This window comes from Cherax quadricarinatus, chromosome 64 (assembly GCF_038502225.1).
Source record: "Cherax quadricarinatus isolate ZL_2023a chromosome 64, ASM3850222v1, whole genome shotgun sequence".
Lineage (NCBI taxonomy): Eukaryota > Metazoa > Arthropoda > Malacostraca > Decapoda > Parastacidae > Cherax > Cherax quadricarinatus.
The window spans coordinates 24111744-24132374 of record NC_091355.1 but is presented as its reverse complement, the minus strand read 5'-3'; the positions used below and the strand labels follow the sequence as shown (position 1 = coordinate 24132374).

Below are 20631 nucleotides of genomic sequence, written 5' to 3'. Positions count from 1 at the left end.
CGAAGGCCTTCTTGCAGTCCAAAAAAATGCAGTCGATCCACCCCTCTCTGTCTTGTCTTACTTCTGTCACCTTGTCATAAAACTCTAATAGGTTTGTGACACAGGATTTTCCTTCCCTGAAACCGAGCTGGTTGTCAATTATACACTTGTTTCTTTCAAGGTGCTCCACAACTCTCCTCCTGATGATCTTCTCCATGACCTTGCATACTATACACGTTAGTGATACAGGCCTGTAGTTTAGTGCCTCATGTCTGTCTCCCTTTTTAAAAATTGGGACTACATTTTCCATCTTCCATACCTCAGGGAGTTGCCCAGTTTCAAATGATGTGTTGAAGATCTTTGTTAATGGCACACACCTCCTTGGTTATATGTACCTCATCCAGAACTTTCTGGTGTACCCCCCTGTTCTGATTTCCTGGAGTCCTACTGGTTTCCACTGTAAATACTTCTTTAAATCTCGTGTTTAGCTCCTGACATACCTCTCGGTCGTTTCTTGTGAATTCCCCATCACCCTTCCTCAGTCTGATTACCTGTTCCTTGACTGTTGTTTTCCTCCTGATGTGGCTGTACAACAGCTTCGGGTCAGTCTTGAATTTAGATGCTATGTCGTTTTCATATTGTCGCTGAGCTTCCCTTCTTATCTGTGCATATTCGTTTCTGGCTCTTCGGCTAATCTCTTTATTTTCCTGAGTTCTCTGCCTTCTGTACCTTTTCCATTCTCTAGTACACCTAGTTTTTGCCTCCCTACACCTTTGGGTGAACCAAGGACTCGTTCTGTTCTTCCCATTATTTCTGTTTCCCTTGGGAACAAACTTCTCCTCTGCCTCCTTGCATTTTGTTGCCACATAGTCCATCATTTCTTGTACTGGTTTTCCTGTCAGTTCCCTCTCCCACTGAATGTCTTGAAGGAAGTTCCTCATGCCTGAGTAGTTGCCCCTTTTGTAGTTTGGTTTTTCCCACCCTATTCCTGCTACTCTCTCCACTTGGAGCTCAACTATGTTGTCGAAGCACAGAACCACATGATCACTAGCTCCCAAGGGCCTTTCATACAAGATATCCTCGATGTCTGAACTACTCAAGGTGAATACAAGGTCCAGTCTTGCTGGTTCATCTTCTCCTCTCTCTCTGGTAGTGTCTCTAACATGTTGATGCATGAGGTTTTCCAGTACTACATCCATCATCTTGGCTCTCCATGTTTCGGGACCCCCATGGGGCTTCAGGTTTTCCCAGCCAATCTCCTTGTGATGGAAATCACCCATAACTAGTAACTTTGCTCCCCCCATGTGTGCTCTCCTGGCCACCTCGGCTAGTGTGTCGACCATGGCTCTGTTGCTCTCATCGTATTCTTCTCTTGGCCTCCTGCAGTTCTGTGGTGGGTTGTACATTACTGCAATTATCACCTTATGTCCCTCAGACTTTATTGTTCCTACTAAGTAGTCCCTTTCACCCGTGCCATCCATTCCTTCCATTTTCTCAAAACCCCACTGGTTTTTAATGAGCAGTGCAACTCCTCCTCCCCCTCTCCTCCTTCTGTCTTTCCTGAGGATTTGATATCCGGGTGGGAAGATTGAATCTGTTATTATTTGTACTCAACTATTTGTGGTTGCAGGGGTTGAGTCTTAGCTCCTGGCCCCGCCTCTTCACCGGTTGCTATTGGGCCCTCTCTCTTCCTGCTCCATGAGCTTTATCAAACATCGTCCTAAAACTACGTATGGTTCCTGCCTCCAGTACATCACTTTCTAAGCTATTCCACTGCCTGACAACTCTATGACTGAAGAAATACTTCCTAATATATCTTCGACTCATCTGTATCTTCAACTTCCCATTGTGACCTCTTTGTCCATCTTGTCTATACCGTGCAATATTTTGTATGTCGTTATCATGTCTCCCCTGATCCTCCTGTCCTCTAGTGTCGTCAGGCCGAATTCCCTTAAGCTTTCTTCATAAGACATTCCCCTTAGCTCTGGAACTAACCTTGTCGCAAACCTTTGTACTCGTCAGAGGTGAGTGTTACTACTAGCCTGACGCCAGCTTACGTCAGAGGTGAGTGCTACTACTAGCCTGACGCCAGCTTACGTCAGAGATGAGTGTTACTACTCGTCTGACGCCCACTTACGTCAGAGGTGAGTGTTACTACTCGCCTGACGCCAGCTTACGTCAGAGGTGAGAGTTACTATTCGCCTGACGTGAGCTTACTCACTGAGTGTTACGCCTGATGTGAGCTTACGTCAGAGGTGAGTGTTACTACTCGCCTGACGCCAGCTTACGTCAGAGGTGAGTGTTACTACTATCCTGACGCCTGACGTCAGAGGTGAGTGTTACTACTCGCCTGACGCCAGAGAGGTGAGTGTTACTACTCGCCTGACGCGAGTTTATGTCAGAGGTGAGTGTTACTTACGTCAGAGGTGAGTGTTACTACTCGCCTGACGCCAGCTTACGTCAGAGGTGAGTGTTACTACTCGCCTGACGCCAGCTTACGTCAGAGGTGAGTGTTACTACTCGCCTGACGCCAGCTTACGTCAGAGGTGAGTGTTACTACTCGCCTGACTCGAGTTTACGTCAGAGGTGAGTGTTACTGCTCGCCTGACGCGAGCTTACGTCAGATGTAAGTGTTACCAGCTTACGTCAGACGTCAGTGAGTGTTACTACTCGCCTGACGCCTGAGCCAGCTTACGTCAGAGGTGAGTGTTACTACTCGCCTGACGCCAGAGGTAAGAGCTTATGTCAGAGGTGAGTGTTACTACTCGCCTGACGTGAGCTTACTTCAGAGGTGAGTGTTACTACTCGCCTGATGCCAGCTTGCGTCAGAGGTGAGTGTTACTACTCGCCTGACGCCAGCTTACGTCAGAGGTGAGTGTTACTACTCGCCTGACGCCAGCTTACGTCAGAGGTGAGTGTTACTACTCGCCTGACGCCAGCTTACGTCAGAGGTGAGTGTTACTACTCGCCTGACGCCAGCTTACGTCAGAGGTGAGTGTTACTACTCGCCTGACGCCAGCTTACGTGAGAGGTGGGTGTTACTACTCGCCTGACGCGAGCTTACGTCAGAGGTGCGTGTTACTACTCACCTGACGAGACCTTACGTCAGATGTGAGTGTTACTACTCGCCTGAGACCAGCTTACGTCAGAGGCGAGTGTTACTCGCGTGCGTCAGAGTTGAGTGTTACTATTCGCCTGATGCGAGCTTACGTCAAAGGTGAGTGTTACTATTCGCCTGACGCCAGCTTACGTCAGAGGTGAGTGTTACTACTCGCCTGACGCCAGCTTACGTCAGAGGTGAGTGTTACTACTCGCCTGAGGCGAGCTTACGTCAGAGGTGAGTGTTACTACTCGCCTGACGCCAGCTTACGTCAGAGGTGAGTGTTACTATTCGCCTGACGCCAGCTTACGTCAGAGGTGAGTGTTACTACTCGCCTGATGCGAGCTTACGTCAAAGGTGAGTGTTACTGCTCGCCTGATGCGAGCTTACGTCGGAGGTGAGTGTTACTACTCGCCTGACGTGAGCTTACGTCAGAGGTGAGTGTTAGTACTCGCCTGACGCCAGCTTACGTCAGAGGTGAGTGTTACTATTCGCCTGATGCGAGCTTACGTCAGAGGTGAGTGTTACTACTCGCCTGAGGCTAGCTTACGTCAGAGGTGAGTGTTACTACTCGCCTGACGCCAACTTACGTCAGAGATGAGTGTTCCTACTCGCCTGACGTGAGCTTACGTCAGAGGTGGGTGTTAGTACTCGCCTGACGCCAGCTTACGTCAGAGGTGAGAGTTACTATTCGCCTGATGCGAGGTGAGTGTTACTACTCGCCTGACGCCAGCTTACGTCAGAGGTGAGTGTTACTACTCGCCTGACGCGAGCTTACGTCAGAGGTGAGTGTTACTACTCGCCTGACGCCAGCTTACGTCAGAGGTGAGTGTTACTACTCGCCTGACGCCAGCTTACGTCAGAGGTGAGTGTTACTACTCGCCTGACGCCAGCTTACGTCAGAGGTGAGTGTTACTACTCGCCTGACGCCAGCTTACGTCAGAGGTGAGTGTTACTACTCGCCTGACGCCAGCTTACGTCAGAGGTGAGTGTTACTACTCGCCTGACGCCAGCTTACGTCAGAGGTGAGTGTTACTACTCGCCTGACGCCAGCGGCTGTCAGTGGTGAGTGTTACACGTCAGAGGTGAGTGTTACTACTCGCCTGACGCCAGCTTACGTCAGAGGTGAGTGTTACTACTCGCCTGACGCCAGCTTACGTCAGAGGTGAGTGTTACTACTCGCCTGACGCCAGCTTACGTCAGAGGTGAGTGTTACTACTCGCCTGACGCCAGCTTACGTCAGAGGTGAGTGTTACTACTCGCCTGACGCCAGCTTACGTCAGAGGTGAGTGTTACTACTCGCCTGACGCCAGCTTACGTCAGAGGTGAGTGTTACTACTCGCCTGACGCCAGCTTACGTCAGAGGTGAGTGTTACTACTCGCCTGACGCCAGCTTACGTCAGAGGTGAGTGTTACTACTCGCCTGACGCCAGCTTACGTCAGAGGTGAGTGTTACTACTCGCCTGACGCCAGCTTACGTCAGAGGTGAGTGTTACTACTCGCCTGACGCCAGCTTAAGTCAGAGGTGAGTGTTACTACTCGCCTGACGCCAGCTTACGTCAGAGGTGAGTGTTACTACTCCCCTGACGCCAACTTACGTCAGAGGTGAGTGTTACTACTCGCTTGACGCCAGCTTATGTCAGGGGTGAGTGTTACTACTCGCCTGACGCCAGCTTACTTCAGAGGTGAGTGTTACTACTCGCCTGACGCCAGCTTACGTCAGAGGTGAGTGTTACTACTCGCCTGACGCCAGCTTACGTCAGAGGTGAGTGTTACTACTCGCCTGACGCCAGCTTACGTCAGAGGTGAGTGTAGTAGAGCAGACAGTAGAGCGTCACTCTCGGTATAGTGAAGGTCTCCACGGCTCACTACTGTTAACCTAAACGGTGAAGCATTTTGTCTAGAACTTTATTCACTTAAGTCACCAGAAATTGTGGAATTTTCATTGTACAGAAGTTCTCGTGTGTAGAAACTTCAAGTTTTCTAAGTCAACATCATAATGAACTTAGAAAATAGAGGTTGATGTAACATTTTGTTCAACTGAATATTAAAGGTTCATTCAGCTAAGAATGAAGGTCTTCTTAATTTATAAGTGGTATATAAAGTCTGTTTATATATAATTAAGAAAAAGGTACAACAAAATACCACAAGTCTATAACAATATCTACTTTATATTAACGATACATTTTACAAAGTTTTTCCATACAACGTTATTACGATATTACTAGAGAATAATTCTCCATAAAAACTCCCCTAGACTAACAACGTCTATGATTTATAAAGTTTATCCTAATAGTTACTCAAAGGAATTTCTGATAACATCTTTACAGGAGGTATGTGTTGACCGTGATGCCCACTACCTGTTGACGACCGTGATGCCCACTACCTGTTGACGACCGTGATGCCCACTACCTGTTGACGACCGTGATGCCCACTACCTGTTGACGACCGTGATGCCCACTACCTGTTGACGACCGTGATGCCCACTACCTGTTGACGACCGTGATGCCCACTACCTGTTGACGACCGTGATGCCCACTACCTGTTGACGACCGTGATGCCCACTACCTGTGACGACCGTGATGCCCACTACCTGTTGACGACCGTGATGCCCTCTACCTGTTGACGACCGTGATGCCCTCTACCTGTTGACGACCGTGATGCCCTCTACCTGTTGACGACCATGATGCCCACTACCTGTTCATGTTCATGTTCGTCACTCCATTTCGTTCAAGATAAATGAAGTAATAATGAAAATAAATGAAAATTAAATTGAGTAATGAGTAATGATTGCATCAAATTTTAGAGATGAGAAACAGTAGTGGCATCCTGTGTCACTCTGCCACAGCCGCTGTAACACATCCTGTGTCAGTCAGGAATGTTGCCTTCATCTGTGTCACTCTGCCACAGCCGCTGTAACACATCCTGTGTCAGTCAGGAATGTTGCCTTCATCTGTGTCACTCTGCCACAGCCGCTGTAACACATCCTGTGTCAGTCAGGAATGTTGCCTTCATCTGTGTCACTCTGCCACAGCCGCTGTAACACATCCTGTGTCAGTCAGGAATGTTGCCTTCATCTGTGTAACTATTACCACTTCGCTTATCGCTTCACTTGATCTGTGTAACACTAACATAGCAGCTATAACGCACCTCTCACTTCACTTCTCACTTCACCTCCAGCACTTCATGTCTTTCATATTTCATGTATTAATCTGAATAAATTTGCATTTAGTAAAGTTATTTTTTCCAATCCTTTTAAAGTTTGATTGTAATGTGAAGGTGTACTAGTGGAAGTATGGAGCTTCAACCTGAGTCCTGGAAGTATGGAGCTTCAACCTGAGTCCTGGAAGTATGGAGCTTCAACCTGAGTCCTGGAAGTATGGAGCTTCAACCTGAGTCCTGGAAGTATGGAGCTTCAACCTGAGTCCTGGAAGTATGGAGCTTCAACCTGAGTCCTGGAAGTATGGAGCTTCAACCTGAGTCCTGGAAGTATGGAGCTTCAACCTGAGTCCTGGAAGTATGGAGCTTCAACCTGAGTCCTGGAAGTATGGAGCTTCAACCTGAGTCCTGGAAGTATGGAGCTTCAACCTGAGTCCTGGAAGTATGGAGCTTCAACCTGAGTCCTGGAAGTATGGAGCTTCAACCTGAGTCCTGGAAGTATGGAGCTTCAACCTGAGTCCTGGAAGTATGGAGCTTCAACCTGAGTCCTGGAAGTATGGAGCTTCAACCTGAGTCCTGGAAGTATGGAGCTTCAACCTGAGTAAGTATGGAGCTTCAACCTGAGTCCTGGAAGTATGGAGCTTCAACCTGAGTCCTGGAAGTATGGAGCTTCAACCTGAGTCCTGGAAGTATGGAGCTTCAACCTGAGTCCTGGAAGTATGGAGCTTCAACCTGAGTCCTGGAAGTATGGAGCTTCAACCTGAGTCCTGGAAGTATGGAGCTTCAACCTGAGTCTTATGGAGCAACCTGAGTCCTGGAAGTATGGAGCTTCAACCTGAGTCCTGGAAGTAACCTGGAGCTTCAACCTGAGTCCTGGAAGGAGCTTCATGAGTCCTGGAGTATGGAGCTTCAACCTGAGTCCTGGAAGTATGGAGCTTCAACCTGAGTCCTGGAAGTATGGAGCTTCAACCTGAGTCCTGGAAGTATGGAGCTTCAACCTGAGTCCTGGAAGTATGGAGCTTCAACCTGAGTCCTGGAAGTATGGAGCTTCAACCTGAGTCCTGGAAGTATGGAGCTTCAACCTGAGTCCTGGAAGTATGGAGCTTCAACCTGAGTCCTGGAAGTATGGAGCTTCAACCTGAGTCCTGGAAGTATGGAGCTTCAACCTGAGTCCTGGAAGTATGGAGCTTCAACCTGAGTCCTGGAAGTATGGAGCTTCAACCTGAGTCCTGGAAGTATGGAGCTTCAACCTGAGTCCTGGAAGTATGGAGCTTCAACCTGAGTCCTGGAAGTATGGAGCTTCAACCTGAGTCCTGGAAGTATGGAGCTTCAACCTGAGTCCTGGAAGTAAGGAGCTTCAACCTGAGTCCTGGAAGTAAGGAGCTTCAACCTGAGTCCTGGAAGCATGGAGCTTCAACCTGAGTCCTGGAAGTAAGGAGCTTCAACCTGAGTCCTGGAAGTATGGAGCTTCAACCTGAGTCCTGGAAGTATGGAGCTTCAACCTGAGTCCTGGAAGTAAGGAGCTTCAACCTGAGTCCTGGAAGGAAGCACCTTCAACCTGAGTCCTGGAAGGAAAGAGCTTCATCCTGAGTCCTGGAAGGAAGGAGCTTCATCCTGAGTCCTGGAAGTGAGGAGCTTGATTCTGAGTCCTGGAAGTAAGGAGCTTCAACCTGAGTCCTGGTAAGAAGAGTGGGAGGAAGAAAAAATAGAGATGGAAAGAGGTTGAGAAAGAGTGAGAGAAGATTCTCTCCTAAGAGATAACATTTGATAAGCAACAGTAACCTCAGGTCTTCCAGGGCTTCATTCCAGGTCTTCTGACATGAAGTCATGCTAGCTTCCATAACTGCTAAATATCTAATAATGTACTTAATGATGTCCTTGATCACCCTACTTATGTCTCCTGGATCAACCTATTTTATCACCTGGTGTAGGAACACCATCCTGTGTGATGGAGAATAATGAGGAAACATTGATAGCTCTTCTTCGTATTACGTAATTGTCATAGAACACAGCAGCAGCAGCAGCAGCAGCAGCAGCAGCAGCAGCAGCATAGTTCATTACCCAGCATTGTAAACACAATACCCATCATATACTGGTGTGTCCTTTCATCAGTCATTGTTACACTGGCATGTCCGTACTACGTCACTCTATAATTAATAATAATAATAATAATAATAATAATAATATCTTTATTTACTACAAGTACATGTAGAAGGTATACAGACCATAGCTGACATCAATGACATACTAAAATATAGAAAGCCCCTTATTATGCAGAGCATTTCGGACAAATTAGGTCAGTTTTGTCCCAGGATGGGACCCACACCAGTCGACTAACACCCAGGATGCGACCCACACCAGTTGACTAACTCCTAGGTACCCTTTTTTACTGATAAGGAACATAGACAACCAGTGTAAAGAAACACACCAAATGTTTCTACCCTTGCCGGAAATCGAACCCAGACCCCTCGCCATGTGAAGCGAGAGCTTTAGCCACCAGGCCACGGGCCACCGTGGCCAGGTGACCACGGATTTTTCGGCAATCAGATCTTAGGAAAGTAGCAGCTGGCATGGTGCCAGGCTGGAGTTGCAATAATTCACATAATTACAAATACCAACAGAACAAGGTGTGTCTCCAAGCAGAGTTAAGAGCTAAGTCAGGCTAGTGTAGCAAGTCATCCATAAACAAATCATACAATTTTATTTTAGATGTCATAATAAGTATGACATCTAAAATAAAAAAAAATGAAAACAAGCAAGCAAGAGGAAATAGCAGCCAGTGTTTATCATCCTCGGGTACTGTTGATGTTGCCTGTAATAAAGCTATGTCCATACAATAAGGAAGAAGTGTGAATATCTGAGCAATAAAAGACATATCATGGTAGTGTGCTAAGTGACTATAGTGATCAGTTATACGAAGACAAGTGAGAGAGGATTAACTGTGGCTCGACATCTGAGCTTCTTCGCTGCCAGGCACCTCTGCAAGTACCCCTGTTTTGTGGGTGCTAGAGAGTTGAGTGTCTAGTAACTGACCTTCAATAATCCGGAAGCAAAGGGTCCACTATACCCTAACTGAACTAGGAACAGAATTATTGGGAAGCAGACTAATGAAAGAAGTGACTCCATAGTTCTTTAGATCTGCTCAAGACACATTCCATTAAGAAAAAGAAAGAGAAGATGTAAACTAGAAAAAGAGAGAGATGCTCCCTATACAGACGAAGGCGAGGAATCACAGAGCTGCTGAGAGTGGCCAATACATATATCTGAAAGGGAGGCACTGGTAAGTGAAATAGCAAATATCGAACTTAAGCTGAAGGAATCTTACAGGAGACAAGAATCTCAGAAAGAACTTAAAGCCATAATGGAAATTGATAAACAAACAAAATACTTCTAATCTTACGCCATATCTAGGGAAAAAACATCCAGTATTGAGCCTCTGCTTAGGCGAGACGGGGCATACACAGATGACAGCATAGAAATCAGTGAAATACTAAAGTCCCAATACGACTCCGTTCAGCGAGCCCTTACCCAGACTAAGGGTCGACAATTCAAATGAATTCTTTATGACAGAGACCCAAAATTTGGTTTTCTCAAAAATCTCTGATATTATCCCAACGCCACAAGACTTCGAAAATTCAATAAATGGCATGCCTGTTATGCAGGGTTCTGCATGACATCGTAATGTACATATAGTGGAGAAGTGTGCCATAATAATATGAATATTATAGTTGTAAGGAATAATTTTATAATTCATAATGTGCATTTGGGGGTACTGTAAAGTACTCTAACTGTAATTATAAAGAAATTCTGTTAGGGATTTATTTTCCAAGGATGTTTGGGTACGCGGAGTAAGCGTGGCTGGGGGAGTCACGTGACGTTAGCATGGTGTGTAGAGGCTGGCGTCGGAGATGCTGTGTATTTAAGCTAAGTTTGTAGTTGTGTACTCATTTTGTTTATCCAACTCAAGCCATAGGCTCTTCATATGGCTTACCTGTATGTTCACCCAGGCTCTGACATGGTCAGGGTGCTGTGGGAGGAGTGAGGAAATAAGAAATGAGGTTTGTAGTGGAGTAGACGGCCTGGCGCTGACGAGGCCTAGTGTTATGGTGGCTGGACCTCCAGCCAGCTGTTTCTTGTGTACCCTCATTTGGGCGTTTAGGATTAAGGTTTTTCTAGAGTGTGTTATGTTATGGTGATTAAATAGTTATATTTTCCTAATTGGGATTTTTGCCTAACCCTCTGTTAACCAACCCCTTGAAGTAACACATACTGGTTTAGCGCTTTCTGTTTTGACTGGGATAGCCCTGGGTGGCCTGTTTGGGCTTGAGATGTGTGTAACTTTTACCTTTGCCCTTAGACCAGGCTCAAGCTCCCAGCTATCCTACATTTCTGCGTAACATGGGGGCCTGTATATGGGAGAATTATCAAATTTTTGTGGTAATTCAAGTTTGCAACCTGGAAAGTCAATAATCATTGTTTACTGGGTTGGTCAGAGGAAGCATTCACTATAACACTCACACTAAAATAATAATTTACCTTTGTTTGCAATATTGCTAGTTTTTAGGGTGTTATTATTAATTAATACCCTGTGAATAATTTACTTTTGTGTGCAACATTGCTAGTTTTTAGGGTGTTATTATTAATTAATACCCTGTGAATAATTTACTTTTGTGTGCAACATTGCTAGTTTTTAGGGTGTTATTATTAATTAATACCCTGTGAATAATTTACTTTTGTGTGCAACATTGCTAGTTTTTATTGCTAGTTTTTAGGGTGTTATTATTAATTAATACCCTGTGAATAATTTACCTTTCTGTATAATATTGCTGGTTTTAGGGTGTTATTATTAATTAATACTCTATAAATCATTTACCTTTCTGTACCATATTGTTGATTTTTAGGGTGTTATTAATACTTGATATTTTGTGCATAATTTACCCTTGCAGGTACAATCTTGCTGATTTTTAGGGGGTTATGCTCACCTAAATTTCTGGAAATAATTTACCTTTGCAGGTGCAGTAGCTCTTATTTTTTTTTCTGCCAGGATTTTCTTTTTGTGTGCAATCCTGTTTAATTTGAGGGAGTCACATGACAACTCCTTGTGAATATACTACTTCAGTATATGTACCTTGCTGTGTGCTTTATTATTTTATATCAGTAAGTTCTGTGGCTGGTAGTAAGATTTGGTGCTATTATTTCCCAAAATGGCTGACACTGGTGAAAATTCTGAGGATGACATGCATTTGGAAGGTGACATTGAATCAAATCCCCATGATAGGGACCTGGATAAGGAAGTAGTAATTTTACAAATGAAATTAACCCTAGTTGCAGAAGAAAAGGAACGGTTAAGGATTGAGCGTACAAAGATCCAGGAACAGAGAGCCTTAGAGGAGCTTAGGGCTCAAGAAAGAGCTAAAGAGAGGCAGCTTGCTTCTCACCCAGACACAGACACAAGGGTAGATGTTTTTCATTTGGATAAAGCCATAAAATTTGTGCCCAAATTCCTAGAGAAAGACCCAGACCAGTTTTTTCTGTTATTTGAAAGTACGGCCAAATCCCAAGTTTGGCCGGAAAAGGAATGGGCGACATTAGCAAGAACCCAATTAGTTGGTAAAGGGTTACAGGCTATTAGTTCTTTAGAAGGATCTGCCTTTTCTGATTATCATAAGCTAAAAGAGGTAGTTTTACTGGCTTATCAAATGTTGCCGGAAAGGTACAGGCAGAAATTCAGAGGACTAAAGTTTCAGTCAGGGCAGTCTTTGGTGGAATATGGTAAGGAGAAGATGTCACTTCTAAATAGGTGGTGTCGCTCAAAGGGGGTGGTAGGCAATTATGAAGGTGTAATTACCTTAATTTTGTTAGAGGATCTTTTGAGAAATGTTCCTCCTGACCTTAAGGCATATCTTGAGGAGAAGGATCTTGATGATTTTAATAATGCTTTAGAGCTGGGTGACAGATTTTTAGCTAACCAAAAATTTGGTAGCAGTTACCACACCCCACATACTAATAATGGTAAGTTTTCTCCACCCACCAATAGGAATAAGAAATTTCAGAAGTTTAAGCCACCCATTTATCAGCCTAATAACCACAAGAGTTTTAATAACCCTAATTTTCCAGTACCCACTCGAGGAGGTTTTAAGTCAGTTGTCACAGGTCCAGGACTACAAGGAACAGGTGGGACGAGCCCAGTTTCCCAAGATCATGGGCCCCAGCCTATGTCAAACGGGCAGGGGGCCTTTAAACCATATTACTGTACTTATTGTCATAAACAGGGCCATCTGCAGCCGTATTGCAAGAAGATGCGTAGAGATCAGGCGCTTGCTGGAGTTTCTAAGGTAGATACACCAGGTACCCACATGGTAGCTAATATTGAAGCACCACCTCCGGGTATGTCAGGTACCTCAGCAGGTTTGGACCCTCGGATGAAGGTCTTTACAAGCAAGTCCACCGTGGCCTTACACCAAAATGAAGGTAGGGTAACAGGTGTTCTATCTTTGAGGGACACTGGTAGCACATACACTTTGCTTCGTAGGGGCATACTGCCAGTGTCGGATGACACATACACTGGGTTGGACGTTTTGCTCAAAGGAATTACAGGATGCCCTGTCAAGACTCCAGTGCACAGGTTATGGGTGGAGTCTGCATACCAGTGTGGTTACTTAGCTGTAGGTATCACAGAGGATATACCTTGTGCAGGGGTTGACCTACTCTTAGGCAATAATGTCATGGGTTGTCTTGAAAGTGAGGAACCTCTGGTTTGGAGGGACCCAGCCTCACAGAGTTGGGAGGAAAAAGCTAGGGCTACATTGCCCGAGTTATTTCCGTTGTGTGCAGTAACCAGGAAAATGTCAAAAGAGAAGAGGGCAGTCTCTCGCTGTGACTCGTTAGATCCTGGGGATGATTTGGGTTTGGGAAATCTATTCCTCGAGCCTAGCCTGCAGTTGGCTCGGGGTTGTGATGAACCATCCCAGGCAAGACCCTGTTTGAGTGGGGGTCTTGGAGCTGGTATAGGGGGGGCGACTCCTACTCGTGAGCAGCTGATCGAGGCCCAGGGGTGTGACGACACCCTACAAGCTATTCGGTCATCTGCTGTTACCGAGGAAGAGGCCTCTCAACTAACTAAATGTTTTTTTTTTGCAGACGGTATTTTAATGCGAAAGACCTTATCGGATGCGACATCTAATGATGGAGCACGGCAGGCACTCTACCAAGTGGTGGTGCCGGAACCATTTAGATATCAGGTTTTGTGTTTGGCCCACGATGTTCCCATGGGAGGACATTTAGGTGTTAAAAAGACTATGGGCAAGATTTCTAAACATTTTTACTGGCCCCAGGTATGGGAATCAGTGGGTAAGTATGTAGAATCATGCCCAGTTTGCCAAAGAATAGGAAAACCTAATCAAGGAATTAAACCTGCCCCTCTTAACCCTATAACAGTCGCCGGAGAACCTTTTAGCAGGCTGGTGGTGGATTGTGTGGGGCCGCTACCCAGGACCAAGATGGGAAACCAGTACTTACTTACTATTATTTGTTCCTCTACCAGATTTCCGGAGGCCATTCCACTACGTAAGATTACCACACGTGTAGTCTTGAGAGCACTGGTGAAATTTTTTACGCAGGTCGGGATCCCTAAGGAAATTCAAACAGATCAGGGGTCAAATTTTACATCTAAACATTTTCGCACAGTTTTGGGGGAGTTTAATATTAAAATGACGACCTCCACTGCCTATCACCCAGAGAGTCAAGGAGTTGTGGAGCGGTTTCACCAGTCTCTCAAAACTATGCTGCGGGCTTATTGTGCCCAGTACCAGAAGGACTGGGATGAGGGTATCCCCCTCCTTTTATTTGCCGTGAGGGACAGCACTCAGGATTCATTACGCTATAGTCCTTTCGAACTGATCTATGGTCACCAGGTAAGGGGACCACTGATGATTTTGAAGGATTACTGGCTTGGTGAAGATTGTGATGCTGCCCCCTCGGAGGATTTTCTCGCTTTCAGAGACCGTTTGGCTCACATGAAGCATCTGGCGGCTGCGAACCTGCACATCAGCCAAACCAAGATGAAGAAACAATTTGACCGCAAGGCCGTGCCTCGTACCTTTGAAGTAGGAGAGGAGGTACTAGCATTGGAGCCGGTGCCTGGTAATGCCTTAAAAGCAAAGTTCAGTGGGCCGTACAAGGTCGTGGAAAAGGTCACGGATCAAAATTACAGAATTCACACACCTGGGCGACGGAAGTCTGAACGGGTGGTACATATAAACAGGCTGAAAAGGTACCACCAAAGAGGTGTGGCATGTGTAAATATAGTAGGTGACCCAAGGGTGGACACTGATGCACAGGGGGCCACAGATGTACACCTTAGTAACAGGGCATTGTTAAAAGATCCTTCACAATGTATGTTAGGTCTTAGTAAGGAAAGGGTTGCTGAGATGGTTCAGCTTCTCTGGAATTTTGAGGATTTGTTTGGGGATATCCCTCGTGTAAGCAAGCTAAAGCCCCATGATATAGATGTAAGGGAAGCTGAACCAATTCGGCAGGTCCCTTACAGAATGAACCCACAAAAGAGAAAAAGTATGGAGAAGGAGGTGAAATTTTTACTTGACAATGATTTAATAATACCAAGCGAGAGTGAGTGGGCATCCCCCTGTCTGATGGTTCCCAAACCAGATGGCACCATGAGGATGTGCACTGACTACCGTAAGGTTAATTTAATAAGTAAGGCTGATTGTTTTCCTCTTCCTAGAATGGATGATGTCATTGATGCAGTGGGGGGAGCTAAATATGTAAGTAAGTTAGACCTGTTGAAGGGTTATTACCAGATACCTTTAACCCCACGTGCCAGTGACATCTCTGCTTTTGTAACGCCGGATGGGCTTTTTCAGTACAAAGTTCTCCCCTTTGGGCTTCGTAATGCACCCTCCTGTTTTCAACGCAGAATGCAGGAGGTTATACGTGGCCTAAAGGGCGTGAGGTGTTATATTGATGACCTGGTTATTTTTAGCGACTGTTGGTCAGAGCATGTAAGGCAGCTTCGAGAGCTTTTCTCTAGGCTCGCTGGTGCTCAGCTCACAGTTAATTTGGCAAAGAGTGTTTTCGGGCAAGCCCAGGTAACTTTTCTAGGACATGTTATTGGCCAGGGGAAGGTGGCCCCAGTGAATGCCAAGGTGGAGGCTATAGACAATTATCCTGTACCAAAGACCCGGAAGGAGGTTATGCGTTTTGTGGGCATGGTAACATTTTATAGAAAGTTCTGTCCAAATTTGTCAAAGGTGATCTCTCCACTCACTGACCTGACTAGCCCCAAGTGTACATTTGTGTGGGATATGAAGTGTCAGAGGGCATTTGAACATGTAAAAGCTTTGCTTACAAGTGCTCCGGTGCTGGCTAGTCCTAATTTCACATTGCCATTTTCTCTACAAGTAGATGCCAGTGATACTGGTGTTGGGGCTGTACTACTGCAAGAAGTGGAGGGACAATTGTTGCCAGTCAGCTACTTTTCGGCAAAACTTAAGAAACACCAGCAGCACTATGCCACCATAGAAAAGGAGGCTCTTGCTTTAGTGTTAGCAGTGCAACATTTTGAGGTTTATGTCTCCTCCTCAGTTCACCCTATAACTGTGTATAGTGACCATAATCCCTTACGTTTCCTTCACTTAATGAGGAACCACAATCAGAGACTTACGAGGTGGGCCTTGTTTCTCCAACCTCTTAATCTGGTGATTCATTATGTGAAGGGAGCGGAGAATGTGGTTGCTGATGCCTTGTCTCGTGTTTAAAGTGCACAATGTAGTGTATAGATCACTTATCTATTCTTATTTTGCAGTGATTTGCGGTAGACGAGTAGATGGAACTCTGGGCCACCCAAAGGAGAAGGGCAGGTTGAGCTGGAGCTGGAGGTATCAGGATTCCCTAGTGTGTGTGTATTTAGGGGGGTAGTCACATCAAAGACCATGCCTAGGTAAGGTATGCTACGTTTTTTAGGTGTTGGCTGGAATGCCTCGCCTCTGTTTTATGTTGGTATAGGGACTGTTGGACCTAACGTTTTAGTGAATGTGGGGCTGGCGGTGATGCCCTCCACTGTTTGGGTCATGTCTTTTGATCCGAGGTGTTTTGGTTCTCCAGGACTCTTTTTCAATTTTTCCTTTTTGGATCACCACTGGGGTGACTCCAGGGTCCTTGGAATGACATGTAGGTGGCGGCCTGGGAGGTCCACCTTTTGGGGGTCTTCAGTGATGACTCCAGGGTTTTACGGCCGCAGTCCCACCAACAAGATTTATGTGCCTATCCACCCGTTGTTTTTAGGGGCCTGATATTTTTCCCCTCTCCTGTGCTCTCCTGATTCTCGCAGAGGTGTGTCATGGGGAACCAGTTTTGTTTACTAAAAATTGCTGTGAGATAGGAGTGATAATGTGATGTTGCTTTCTAAGTAGAATTTAACATGTAAAATCTGTTTTTCTTTTCTTTGAACTCATGGAAAATGTACTTACTGTTTAAAATTTTTTTTTGGTGGCACCTACAGTTTGGTCTGCCCTGCAACATACTGAACTTTGGTGTTACTTCATAAAATGGCATTCCTCAGGGGCACTTTTGTACAAAGTTTACTTGCTTGTTTATAAGTTTGCTTGATGTAATTTAGGTAAAATGCATCAATGCCAGCGCCTGGCCAGCGCTGTGTTGTAATGGTGCCTTTTCCTAAAACAGCTGTCTAAGAGTGTGACTGTGAGCTCGTTGGGCATAGAACTTGATCACTTTTATGTTCGACGAGTTTCATATGTCTGCACTCTAGTACCTCAGTTTGTAAATATTGCATATTTGTAGTACCAAAAGACCGTGATTGTATGGTGGTCATTCCCCAGTTATCATTTTGCCAGTTGCCTCAGACCTTAATGTGGGGCTTTTTTTTTTTTTTTTTTTTTTTTTTTTTCTTTTTGCCTAGCGGTGTCTGTAGGGACCCCGCTAGCAGAGTGAGACCTATGGTCTGGGGGTGGGGGTGTTACGCAGGGTTCTGCATGACATCGTAATGTACATATTAGTGGGGAAGTGTGCCATAATAATATGAATATTGTAGTTGTAAGGAATAATTTTATAATTGATAATGTGCATTTGGGGGTACTGTAAAGTACTCTAACTGTAATTATAAAGAAATCCTGTTAGGGATTTATTTTCCAAGGATGTTTGGGTATGCGGAGTAAGCGTGGCTGGGGGAGTCACGTGACGTTAGCATGGTGTAGAGGCTGGCGTCGGAGATGCTGTGTATTTGAAGCTAAGTTTGTAGTCGTGTACTCATTTTGTTTATCCAACCCAAGCCATAGGCTCTTCATATGGCTTACCTGTATGTTCACCCAGGCTCTGACATGGTCAGGGTGCTGTGGGAGGAGTGAGGAAGTAAGAAATGAGGTTTGTAGTGGAGTAGAGACGGCCTGGCGCTGACGAGGCCTAGTGTTATGGTGGCTGGACCTCCAGCCAGCTGTTTCTTGTGTACCCTCATTTGGGCGTTTAGGATTAAGGTTTTTCTAGAGTGTGTATATGTGTTATGGTGATTAAATAGATATATTTTCCTAATTGAGATTTTTGCCTAACCCTCTGTTAACCAACCCATGGAAGTAATACATTTTGGTTTAGCGCTTTCTGTTTTAACTGGGATAGCCCTGGGTGGCCTGTTTATGCTTGAGATGTGTGTAACTTTTACCTTTGCCCTTAGACCAGGCTCAAGCCCCCAGCTATCCCACATTTCTGCGTAACATATATAAATATAATAATTAGACATGACATGAGTATATATAGTTAATATGGGCTGGAGAGATTACGTTACTTTACTGAATTTGACATAGCAAGTAACTAAAGGTAATTGGGCATAAAATTACGTTACTTTAATGTAACAATGATAATTAAAGGACGTGACAGAGCATCAGCAGTTACATTACAATGACCACTGATATGTTTTTACTAATAGAATAAGGCTGGATTCTGACGGCCCACCTCATGATCCTAGCATTTTTACTCTTCATTGTATTTATGTAGGTGAGTGGATTGTGGTCTGAAAAAATGTTAATTTTAAATGGGGAAGTGCCCAAATACACGTCAAAATGTTCCAAGGACACCACAAGAGCTAGAGCCTCTTTCTCAATAGTGGCATAATTTTTCTGGTGTCGTTTGAGCTTAGATGAATAGTAACATATAGGATGGAGAATGTCAGTGGATGTTGACTGTTGGAGCAGCACAGCACCCACTGCATAACCACTCACATCTATATGTAAACAGAAAGGAAGACTGAAATTAGGACTCCTCAACACGGGAGCAGAAGAAAGCAGACGCTTCAACCTTGTAAACGAGTCTGAACAGTCCCTAGTCCAGATGAACTGAACTTTGCTACTAGTAAGCTCAGTGAGAGGACAGTAATCTGAGAAAAGTTTGGACAGAACCTGTAATAATATCCTGCCATGCCCAGGAATCTCTGTACTCCCTATCCTGTGGCACTGGAAATGCAGAAATAGCACGAACCTTAGCCTCAACAGGAGCAACCTCACCTTGGCCAATAGAGAAGCCGAGATAGATAATCTTGGCTTGACCAAAACTACATTTAGCCAAGTTAAAAGAGAAGCTGTAGTGTGCCAGTCTCTCAAACAGTGCTCTGAGATGCGTCAAGTGTTGTTCCCACTCGTCACTGTACACCACTAAGTCGTCAAGGTAGGCTTCTACTCCTTCTAAGTTGTGGGTCAACTCGTTCATTATAAACGCTGGAATGAAGAAGCCGCGTTACATAGGCTGAAGAGGGTGACGAGGTAGTTAAACAGTCCATCTTGAACAGTAAAAGCAGATATTTCTTGAGCACGCCGGTATCAGTAAGCCTTGGGAGTGTTGAGGACGTTGATTGAATAGCCTCGTAAGTGACCTAAACTGCTGACAAACTGGGCTCCTGACACGGTCAATAAGGTCGTCAATGCGAGGTAGAGGATAACCATCATGTAAGGTGACAGAGTTCACTTTCCTGTAATTAGTGCACATCCTGAAACTACCGTCAGGTTTAGGCACTAAAATACATGGAGATGCCCATGGACTTTTACTGCACTCAATAAGTCCATGACATAACAGAAAATCAACCTTTCTCTCAATGCTTTATGCTTCGTTGGACTCATCCTATATGGTGATTGCTTAATGGGTGATGCTCCCTGTACATCAACGTCATGTACACCCAGAGTACAACGTTTAGGAACATCACTGAACAATTCAGGGAAATGCAAAATCATGTTTTTAATATCACCAGCTTTATCAATCCCAAGGTTACTAAGAAAATCGTCTAGTGATTGTAGAGTCACTGAATTTTCTAAACGCACCTCTATACCTCTAGAGATGTCAGGTAGACTGACGTTTTCTTCCTCTGTCCTAGGAAGAATAGAAGTAGTAGGTAGAGGACTAGCGTAGTATGTCTTAAGCTGGTTAACATGGTACACATGATTAGATTTCTTTTTCCCAGGCGTACGTACCAAATAATTTACGTCGCTAAGCTTTTTCACTACTTCCAGGGGACCATCATACCTGGCTTGTAGAGCATGACCTGGTACTAATTTCCGAGCCATCACCTTATCTCCTGCTTTAATTCTAATGCTTCATTCTAGCTTGGGCTGAAACTAGGTTTTTCGAAGCTAGCTCTCTAGCGGCTGTCAAATGTTGCTGCATTAATGAAGGTGAAGTACTCAATGATGGATTTGATTTTCCTGTCCACACGTCTTTTAACACTGTGAGAGGACCACGCACTTGGTGTCCGAATATTAATTCAAACGGACTAAATCCGGGACTTTCTTGCTCACTTTCTCTCATAGTGAACAGAAGAAAAGGTATACCTTCATCCCAGTCTCTAGAAAAATGTTCACAATAAGCTCTCGTCATGGATTTCATTGTCTGATGAAATCTCTCTAGAGCACCTTGTGACTGTGGATGATAACTGGTTGAAAGTACAGACTTTATTCCTAGGTGGGATAATGCTTCACGAAAGATCTTAGAAGTGAAGTTAGATCCCTGATCTGATTGTATCTCTCGTGGCAATCCAACCTGGGAGAAAAATTTCATCAGCGCTCTCACAATAGCACGAGCATTAATTTTTCTCATAGGAATAGCTTCGGGATAGCGTGTTGCAGCGTCCATAATAGTAAATAAGTATTGGTTTCCTAGTTTGGTTCTAGGCAAAGGACCAACACAATCAATAATAAGACGTGAGAATGGTTCACCATGCACGGTGATAGGAATGAGAGGCGCAGGTGGAGGTGTGTGTGCTGGCTTGCCTGTCACTTGACACACGTGGCAACGTCGCACATGATCAGCTACTGTTTCCTTCATCTTTGGCCAAGTAAAATGTTTTGCCAGTTTACCGAGTGTCTTCTTGACACCCAAATGTC

General features: G+C 44.9%; 1 long non-coding RNA gene across 3 annotated transcripts in view; it reads right to left on the bottom strand.

Moving 5' to 3' along the window:
* Positions 1 to 5603: 5603 nt before the first annotated feature.
* LOC138854620 (uncharacterized) overlaps positions 5604 to 20631 on the bottom strand; it is a 215571-nt gene continuing 200543 nt past the window's right edge. For 2 of the 3 annotated variants that reach the window (XR_011393802.1, XR_011393804.1), the window contains one exon: positions 5604 to 5724. This is a non-coding gene — a long non-coding RNA (uncharacterized lncRNA). Of the gene's footprint in view, positions 5725 to 5776; positions 5870 to 20631 lie in introns of those variants that run through there. The other variant, XR_011393803.1, reaches the window with a different exon arrangement.